This window comes from Abramis brama (genome assembly GCF_963993115.1).
Source record: "Abramis brama genome assembly, chromosome: 6".
Taxonomy (NCBI): Eukaryota; Metazoa; Chordata; class Actinopteri; order Cypriniformes; family Leuciscidae; genus Abramis; species Abramis brama.
The window spans coordinates 10,888,042-10,897,495 of NC_139968.1; the positions used below are offsets into that span (position 1 = coordinate 10,888,042).

The 9,454-nt window shown below is 37.8% G+C and overlaps 1 long non-coding RNA gene across 1 annotated transcript; it reads left to right on the forward strand.

Moving 5' to 3' along the window:
- The first annotated feature begins 531 nt into the window (after window positions 1-531).
- Window positions 532-1,665, forward strand: LOC311084397. Its single transcript, XR_014606511.1, has 3 exons — window positions 532-789; window positions 872-936; window positions 1,122-1,665. It is a non-coding gene; the product is annotated as an uncharacterized lncRNA (long non-coding RNA).
- Window positions 1,666-9,454: the final 7,789 nt, after the last annotated feature.

The following is a 9,454-nucleotide window of genomic DNA, read 5'->3' on the forward strand; positions in this document are numbered from 1 at the left end:
GATGAGAGGCACTGGATCTGTCAGAAGGAGGCTGAGATAAGGCAGAGCCCGTCTCAACATCCACTGACAGATCCATTTGCGAACCCCAGGTCTGAGATCGCCGCCGAGCCTCAGCCGCGGCGGGACCCGAGCCCTGGGGAACGTGGTCGGGATTGAACCGAGCCAAGCGGGATCGGAGCGTACGCAATGGAAGCGCACAGCAATGCACACAGTCACCACCCTCGAGTGCTGACTGGGCATGCTCCTCTCCCAAACAAACAACACAAAGAGTGTGAGTATCACCTCCCGTTATATAACGCGGGCAAGGATGAACACACACTCTAAACTGCTGCTTGCTCGCCATACTGAATATATATATATATCGACAGACAACACCAAATAACAAGGACAGATTTCAACACAGAGCGCGACTGAAGACTCAGAAAGCTTTCGTTTTCTGTTTCAGGCCGGCTTTTATAGCTTCCTGGTACGTGACGTCACCCGCCTCTGACGTTCCGCCACGCCATTGGACTGATTTTACATGTGCTTCAAGACGTCATCACGCAAAGCGTTCCCCATAGCGTCATTCTCGACGCAACGCTCGTTCCCTTGAAAGGGAACTCTAGATCTATAAAATGTAGCCGGTTCTCACAGAACGTGTTTTTATCCGGTCACTTGTTTTTCTATTCCTCTGCGCTACTTTTGCATTGTTTTTTTTTGTTTTTTTAATCTAAACGTGTTTAACTGCTGCGCTCACGTCTGTCTTCTTTTTCAACGTCTTGTGCGAGACATGGCGATCTAAAAAGAAATGTAACATTTTTAAAAACGCGTCTCTCAACACACTTTTTTCATTCCCCTGGTCTGAATCTCACATTATTCACTGTTGTTTCAGGAATGGTGAAGAGCTTCATTGATGCAACTGGAAAATCTGCGGCTCAAAACTCAAATAATCCACAGGTAAGATCTTCAATATTAATATACGTTATCTTATTTTGTCTTCTATTATCCTGGAGATTCTTACAGTGCAACTTCAAGCTGCACAAGATTCATTAAATGATCTGAAATGTTTATGACCAGCTGACTGTACATTATGTCTATCATACTGTATATGTCCATTCATATATAATATCGTCCTCTTTCAGTGTGCTGAAGTTGATTTCTTCATGTGCTCCAGTAACACCAGGCCTAGTCAGGAGCAGAGCACTACTGTCTACAGCCAATGTATGATGTGATGCACTTTATGAATACAGAGTGTGCCTACATATGCTTTTTAAAATTAATTTTATTGTTATTATGTTTTATATGTGTGAATTTTAATTTTAATTTAAAATTCCCACATATAATTTCCGTTTGCTGCTTTGTATGTAAATATGCAGTGTGTGTGTGATAGTAACACTTTTTGCTGGTACTGTTTTAAGTGGAGATCTTGCTTATATATAGTAATAGAATTTTTTTTCTCTCTCTCTGTTATAAGTGCGCTGACATTCTCAGCAGTAAAAGTTGTAAACCACATGGATGATGAGCTTTCTTGGGGCTGAAACTGTTTTTTTTTTTATCTCTGCAACAATTTTAGTTATTCTTGATATCAAATTACACATTACATGAGTGATGTTTTACAGACATTTGACAAAACTTGAAGTCAAGAAAACAAATGTCAATAAATCTAAAGATATTTTTTTGGCATGCATATTAATTGTTTTTAATACTTTTGCACACATTTAAAAACATATAACTTTTGCACAGTTTTCTTTTTTGTGGTTAACACAAGCATGGTTTCGTGCAAATGAAGTGTTCCACTGGTTTGGTCACTTGATGAACAACACGATCACACACACTTGCATGAAGTGGTTTAAACTTTAACCAAGTGAACATGACACGAAACACCAACACTTTACAGTTATGTTCTATTTTTTAACATAAGTTAACTTCACTAGTTAACATGAACTAACAATGAAAAAAATTCTTCTAGAGCATTTATTAATTTTAGTTAAATGGGCTGTTCTCAGTGTCAATTGTTCTGCCAGTGAATTAGAGTACATATATATATATATTTAAAAAAAAAAATAATGTTAATGGTTGAGTTTTGAACAAATAGACAAAAAAACCCCCCAAAAAAACAGAGTGTGGTCAGAGCAAACCTGCCTTTCACTTCCTCTTGATTGTGGTTAATCACACTATTCATTTGAAAGCTCTGAGGTAAAGTTACATCTCTACAGTTGTGTGAAAGAAACAAGTGTTTTAACATAGATTATCAACAAATGTTTTAGATTAGCCAGCTTCACTATTCTGCCCTCGTAAAAGAGTTCCCCTTCTTCTACTAGGCAGACAGATAACTCCTTCCACAAGAAAGTTGAACTGAAGCATGGATTTATTAGCACCACCACTTAAAATACAAATGGAACAGAGTAAATACAGAAAAAGGGAAGAACACGTTTATAAAGAGACTGTACAGTTTGTATCGTAACAGTTTGCTTGTTGACCAATTCCAAACATATGATGGAAACAAGCTTCTTGTAAACCTAATACTTACAGACAAAGCTTCTATAAATGATTGCAAAGATGATGAATTGATTGAAGATAGCTGCTTTAACCGTGTGACTATCAGCATCAACTGAGTAAAACAAGATTGCTGCTATTAAAGGTCAGAGGTTACTCTCTATGGGTGGTTTCACAAATAGTTCATTTTAAAAGAACCAAACCCAGTTCACTTAAAGGGAACCAGCCGGAAGGTGACCTCAGTCCTTTTGGTGTTCACATTATAGTGGACTCAAAAGAGAACCCGTTTTTTTTTTTTTTTTTGGTCCTCTTCAGCATTGAAGTGATCTCAGACCCTTTATTGTTCACACCACAACCTCAAAAGAACTCCGACAAGCACAAGTGCTTGCACCAAAAATGTCATCCTGGTCATCATAGAAGGGACAGGAATGCTTAATTTCACCCACTTTGATGCATTTTGTCAGGCATTGTAGTGTAAGCCCGTCTGGATCGGTCCAAAGGCGGTATCCGATAGAACGGGTGAAGGTCTCTGCATGTTACTGTCTTTCCGCACGGCAAAGTAATTTATATTATATATCATATAATAGTTTAGCAGCACATTTGATTATTCTTTTCAACTCTTTACTTATATTTTACCCGTTCATATTAGGAAGCTATGTCGCTCAGAAGTCCTCACGCTTAACGCGGGTCTCGCGTTCACAAGCTCGTCAGTTATCATCATTAAACAGAGGTAATTGCTATATAGGCTACCTGAGATTGGTCGCATTCATGCTTACACAATCAAAGATACTTTGGCATAGCCCACATGGAATTTATGGAATTATTCTTGAGCCAATAATAATGAACGTAGCTTTTCAAGAAACTAATGAAAATATAAATTGAAACTAAATAAATTATCTCTGAAACTGAAAAAGAATAAATCGCAGGCAAATGTTTTGACTTCGTTTTTAATACACTGCATGTTTTGCTAACTATTTCTCATATTTCAATCGCTGATCTGAACTTACAAATGCGCTTCCAGAGTTTTCATTTACGCTTCTGAAGTTTTCGTTTACGCTCCCTGAGTTTTCGTTCGCCGTTCTGACACATTTCTCTCGTGGGGGCGGGGCTAGTGGCAGTGTGTTCTCATTGGTTACTGAGTTTTTGATTGACAGTTTCGTGACCTGGAAGTGAAGACGTCAGTGGTGTGTTTGTTTATGTGTGGATGTGAGCGTCTGTAATCGCAGCTTTCTATTTCATTTTAGTGATATTAAGTTATGTTTGTTTTTTAATTTTATCTGTATTTACCTGCTGCTACTACTTAGCAGAAGCTTTTAGGAGCACAAGAGATCTATTCAGTCTATTCAGGTGTAATTGCACATTAAAGTACTGTATATAATACTTAAAATATTGTAGTGTCCAATGTTTTCGGAGAATATTTGTTTATTCCTGATGATTCTTTTGCATGTTAGGCTCTGATTAGGTTCAGCTGTTACAATTTAAAGAGAATACGTGTGTGATATATTCAGCCGTCAAGAAAGTCAAACTTCAACCAGGTAATCAAGGTTGGCAGCCATGGCCATCACACTACTCATTGTTAGCATGATATACGTTTACACCATCAAAATGAATGATCACTTAAATAAGAGGAATTTAAACAATATGAAAATTACAGTCGTGGCCTGCTGTCAGATACAGACCTCAAAGGGCATTGCATTACACATGTCACACAAAGAATGTTCTTGTTGCCATTTTTTTAATTGATAATTGTATTTAGTTATTTAATTTAATTAACACTATCTTCTAACATTTAAAATTGTAAATATATGTTAACAATCATCAACCGTTTCAATCGTGACTTATACAACCAGTTAAATGAATGTAAATGAAAATATGAATTCAAATAAATGTACATTCTTTATTGTCACTAAAGCATATACACAAGTATCAGAGTGAAAGTCTTGGATGCAATTATGTTGTGACCGGAAAGACCAGAATCCACAAAACATTAACTGCATAATGCAATGCACAGTATTCTCATGATATACATTACTATACAAAATGCACAATTACAAATACAGAATACATTTTAAAAATTCATATACATTTTAAATGTTGCAATGATTCTTTGAGCAGTTCCTGTTGCAGTACAAGTAACAAAGCAGTGACTGGACACAAGCAGTGCAAGGATAGTCCACCCAAAACATGAGCATTCTCTCATCATTTACTCTCCTTCATGCCATCCCAGATGTATATGACTTTCTTCTTGACATAAACATAGACAAAGATTTTTAAGGAAATAATCCATCTCTGTGAGTCCAGAATACAAGTGGATTGTAACCCATGTACTTAAGACAGTTGGTCGGAAGTGATTTTTAATAGTTAAAACAGTCATATTATTAGTATTTTTCTTATCTAGCCTATTGTTTTACTTCAGAAGGCATTGATTCATCCACTGAGGTTGCATGGATTACCGTCACGCTCACTGTGTGTGGTTTAAAGGGTCTTTAGGACTCGCAGAGATGGATTACTTTCCTTACAATCTTAATTCGTGTTAATCTGTAGAAAGAAAGTAAAATGCATCTGGGACAGCATGAGGGTGAGTAAAATAAGAGAGAATTGTATTTTTGGTTGAACTATCCCCTCAACATTCATATGCTGTTGGTATGCTAATCCAAGATCAGCATAGATTAATAAGAATAAAGTGAAACCTCTTGTGTACTTGTGAACTATGTTTGTTTTAATCTAGAGGAAATTGAAATATTTGCTATATTAAAATAAATCAGGTGTCTGAAGATCAAGATCCCAGTCATTCAAAGGTGATGTGTCTGAACAGAGTAAGATTATTGTCTGATAGGGACAGTGGATCTCTGGTACTATCACTCCATCCTCTGTGTCAGCATCAGAATTTTGTTTATGGAAAAGTTGCTCCACTCCCTGGAAAATGAGAGAGGAAATGTATTATAATCTAACAATACAAACTGCTTTGAACTCCCACATACAGTAACAAGTTGCAGACTTAAAATATTATATATATATATCAGTCAAGCAGCATTTATCATCTGTAATACTGTTGTGTAACCAGTAGATGGCTGTATTGCCCTATATATAAACATATGGCTGTTCCTTAGTTGCTGGATGTTTTCAGTCATAATTACTTGCATGTATTAAGTTTTTAATTTGGACATATATTTAGTTTTAAAGACTATTAAAGATTAAACATTTTTCTCAGAAATGTTCATTTGAAGTGCACTTTTTTCATTATTATTAATCAAATATGGACACAGAAAAAGCATTTTGTTACTCATACTAGATACATATAATAGCTTTATCAGTCATCTTTATCACACAAAAGTAATCAGAATAAATATTGCAACCAGGGCGATACTTCAAAATAATTGAGTGTTTACATATTACGAACAGAGACGTGGTCTGTGGTCTGTGATCAAGTCGTGTCTCTCCTCTTTCAAAAACTCTGCATCGCAAATTAATCAGCAAATTGAGAAATTCATGTTTAAATAGCTTTATTGGCATGGTAAAAAAAGGCTTTACATTGCCAAAGTAGTGATTGATCAGGCAGTGATTGACAGCGCTCTGGTCCTATGGCATCGGTCATTGACTGATACAGTACAGATACTGTACAGTACTCTAGCCCAATGTTGTTTGGGGTGGCTGGGGGGAAATATGATCTAATCGAAGACTGTAACCGAATGTAGATAAACAAGTCATGTAATGATTGGGCTAACAGTTAAATCAAGACAACACAGCTGTATAATGTTATGGGCTCTCACTGAGCTCTAAAATGCCTCTCCACCTGAAAAAAGCCAGTACTGTATTATAAATAGTATTAGTATAGTATTAATAAAGGGAAAAAAAAAATCAGACTTACCACGAGTAGGCTAACGTTATCTAGTATCCTCCTGATATAGCGACTATGACTAATGATAAATATCATTCGTCTGTACTATTCCTTCTATAAAAAAATCATCTCAACAATATAGTGTAGCAGCAAATAAATACAGATATAAACAGTCATTTAATTCTATTTAAGCTTTTATCTGACTCCATTTTTTAGCAACCTCAAATTTAGGTTAGATTGTCCATTGGTTATTGGTCAATCATATAATAGTTTAGCAGCACATTTGATTATTCTTTTCAACTCTTTACTTATATTTTACCCGTTCATATAAGGAAGCTATGTCGCTCAGAGGTCCTCACGCTTAACGCGGGTCTCGCGTTCACAAGCTCATCAGTTTTCATCACCAAACAGAGGTAATTGCTATATACCTGAGATCGGTCGCATTCAAGCTTACACAATCACATTTACTTTGGTATATTAAATTAAAACAGAGGTAAGACACCCAGATTTAGGTTGGTCAAGTGGCATGTTTACTGCCGTAAACGGAAATTTCATAATCAGTTCAAAGATAATAAAAACAAGAAAAGAGAAGATGCGAACCTGACATTATAAAATACATGATGCAAAGTGTTTGGCATACACTCAGCATCACAGGCTAATTTGAGTTACAAGTCGCCCCGAGCCTCTTGTTGCAATTCATTATATACCCAGGCCAAGACAGAAACTTCTTTCACATGGAAACATTTGCTAACAAGGGGAATTTGCATTCAGAGTTTACACCTTTTGAGAGCAGGAGGCCATTTGTCTGGAAGACGCACCCTCCTCTGTGTGCAAGTTATCTCTAAAGTTATCTCAAGTTATCTTTTGTTTTACTACTTTTGGAATGAGACCTTTATACCAGTCGCACTGAGACATTTCAAATGATACCAAACATGTATAATTACTTATTGTACTTATTTAACATTGCATAGGTTTTCAGTTAGTTTTAGGTGAGGAGGAGAAGAGGGGGAGCAGGGGGAGATGATGAGAATGTAAAAGTGAGGTGAGAGCTGCACTGTGTGTTGCATCTCGGATGTTGCTGTTACTATGCAAGAGAGAGTTCAAATGTTAATTCTCAGGAGAGCCTTTTGCTTTCTCACTGGGTAGCCCAGACTTACTGGCACCCACCTTACAGTAGCACTGTTCTGTTATAGCCTCTTTTAGGGGTGGGCAATATGGCAAATATATATATATATATATATATATATTTACTGTTTTCCAAGTGACAGCAGTAGAGGCAAACTAATTTCCTTTTAGGGGCGTCTGAGATCACTTGGTTTGTTCACATATACAAGGAACCGCTCTGAGAGCGTTTGGAGTAGGGATGGGGAAATGAAGCCTAATGAATCACTGAGGCTTTCCCCTGACTGTTCCGGGAAAAGAATCAAAGCTTCGAGAGTGTCGAGAACAGCGCCATCTGGTGCTTATTTAAAATAAAGCAGCCAGAAGCCTGTGTTAGAAATTGTGTCGCATGTGTGATACGCACATCGAAGCTTCAGTGTCATATGTAACATCACTAGTTTGGAGGGCTCAAACGAACTAGGTGTGAAAACACCCTATGAAAACACTCGTAAAACATAATTAAGTTTGTCTATTCAGTCTCATGAGACAGCAGTAAGACAACATCTGATATAGGTCGCAGAAATACCTTAGATGATCCCTCTTTGACCACCCTGACCTCAGCTTTCCTTCCTGACCTGAACTTGTCTTCAACACCATTCCCATGGGCCAGTCATTCGGAAGTATCAATTCTGAGTGGTATCAACCCAGCTGTTTGACTCATCCTGATGGAAGTCACTTTCTAATCTTCAAGGTTCAGGGTGGAGGATCTCTGTGGCTCATCATGACAGTTGAAACAGTCCTTCACATGCACACTGTTTGGACTCATAGCTATAGGGCGCCCATTTCCTAAAATATGAGTTTTGAAAACATCATCTGATGATAGATTACTCTGATCATCCTTGATTGCATAAACCCTTTGTTTGTTCTGAGGTTCACCTATTAGGTACACATTTACCAGGCAGATCTTTGAGCAGGACTTTCCACTGTTGTGATTTCCAGTCGAATAAGGAGCTGGTGAAAAAGGAGCTGGAGTCAGCCTCGTGAAGACCGGTTTCTTCCACAATCTCGACACCTCGGTGTGGGAAAGAATGGCAGGCGTAAGAGGTTGCGCTCATGAGGGCAGAAAACGTTCGTGCAGTTTGGATTTGGGACGAATGTCCTGCTTCTCTGCTGGCCAGTCAATGTTTAGTTTAGCAACAGTGCAAGACACAACCTCCACCAGTTCCTCATAAGCAGGAGAGTGAGATGGCAAGTCATCACCCTCTGCTTCGATGCTTTCTACATCCAACTCCTCAGAGCTGGATATATGAAGCACCAGTGCCTCACCCGGTGCGGGAGGAACCGCAATGCGAGCTCCCTTGAGAGGGAACGTCTCGGTTACGTATGTAACCTTAGTCGAGACTCTGTGTCACCCTGTCATAACTATACAACAGTTTAACGAGGAGCTGAGAAAACTTACTTTTGGACAGAATAATAAAATAAAAAAAACAAGCCTGTTCCTCTTTCTGAAAAACTTCTACGTAACTGGAATGTAGTAGGGTCTGCCTCACAGAAATGGTGTTTATTTCGCCTACTGCCTTTTTTGGTAGCACACAGAAACCCGGAGGGCTGCAGCTATTGGCATGTCTAATTACTTTGTCGTGAAATTTCTGACATTGTAATGGCACCAGTTGTAAAAAAAAGAATGGCTTGTTTCTGAGTTTTTGTCATGTACAGTTGAAGAGTTTGGTGATATTCTTACTAAATGTCATTATTTAATCCATTACTCTCGTTTGATGTTTTGCTATGGGCCTTTGCGTTCTTTATGGTGTTTGAGGATTTAAGGCAAACATCAATATTTCAAACAGGTTGCTAGCACTTGTAAAAAAAATAATTAACATTTTATCCATTTTAAGTAACCGACATCAGCATAGACAATGTTGGGAATTGTCGTCTGTTAATATGTTGGGGGAATATGAGAAAGTTTCTGGATGTTCAGTCTTTACCTTCAGCTCTACAGCATTCAATAAGCGTGAACAAGAAGTACAGTCATGTAAATTT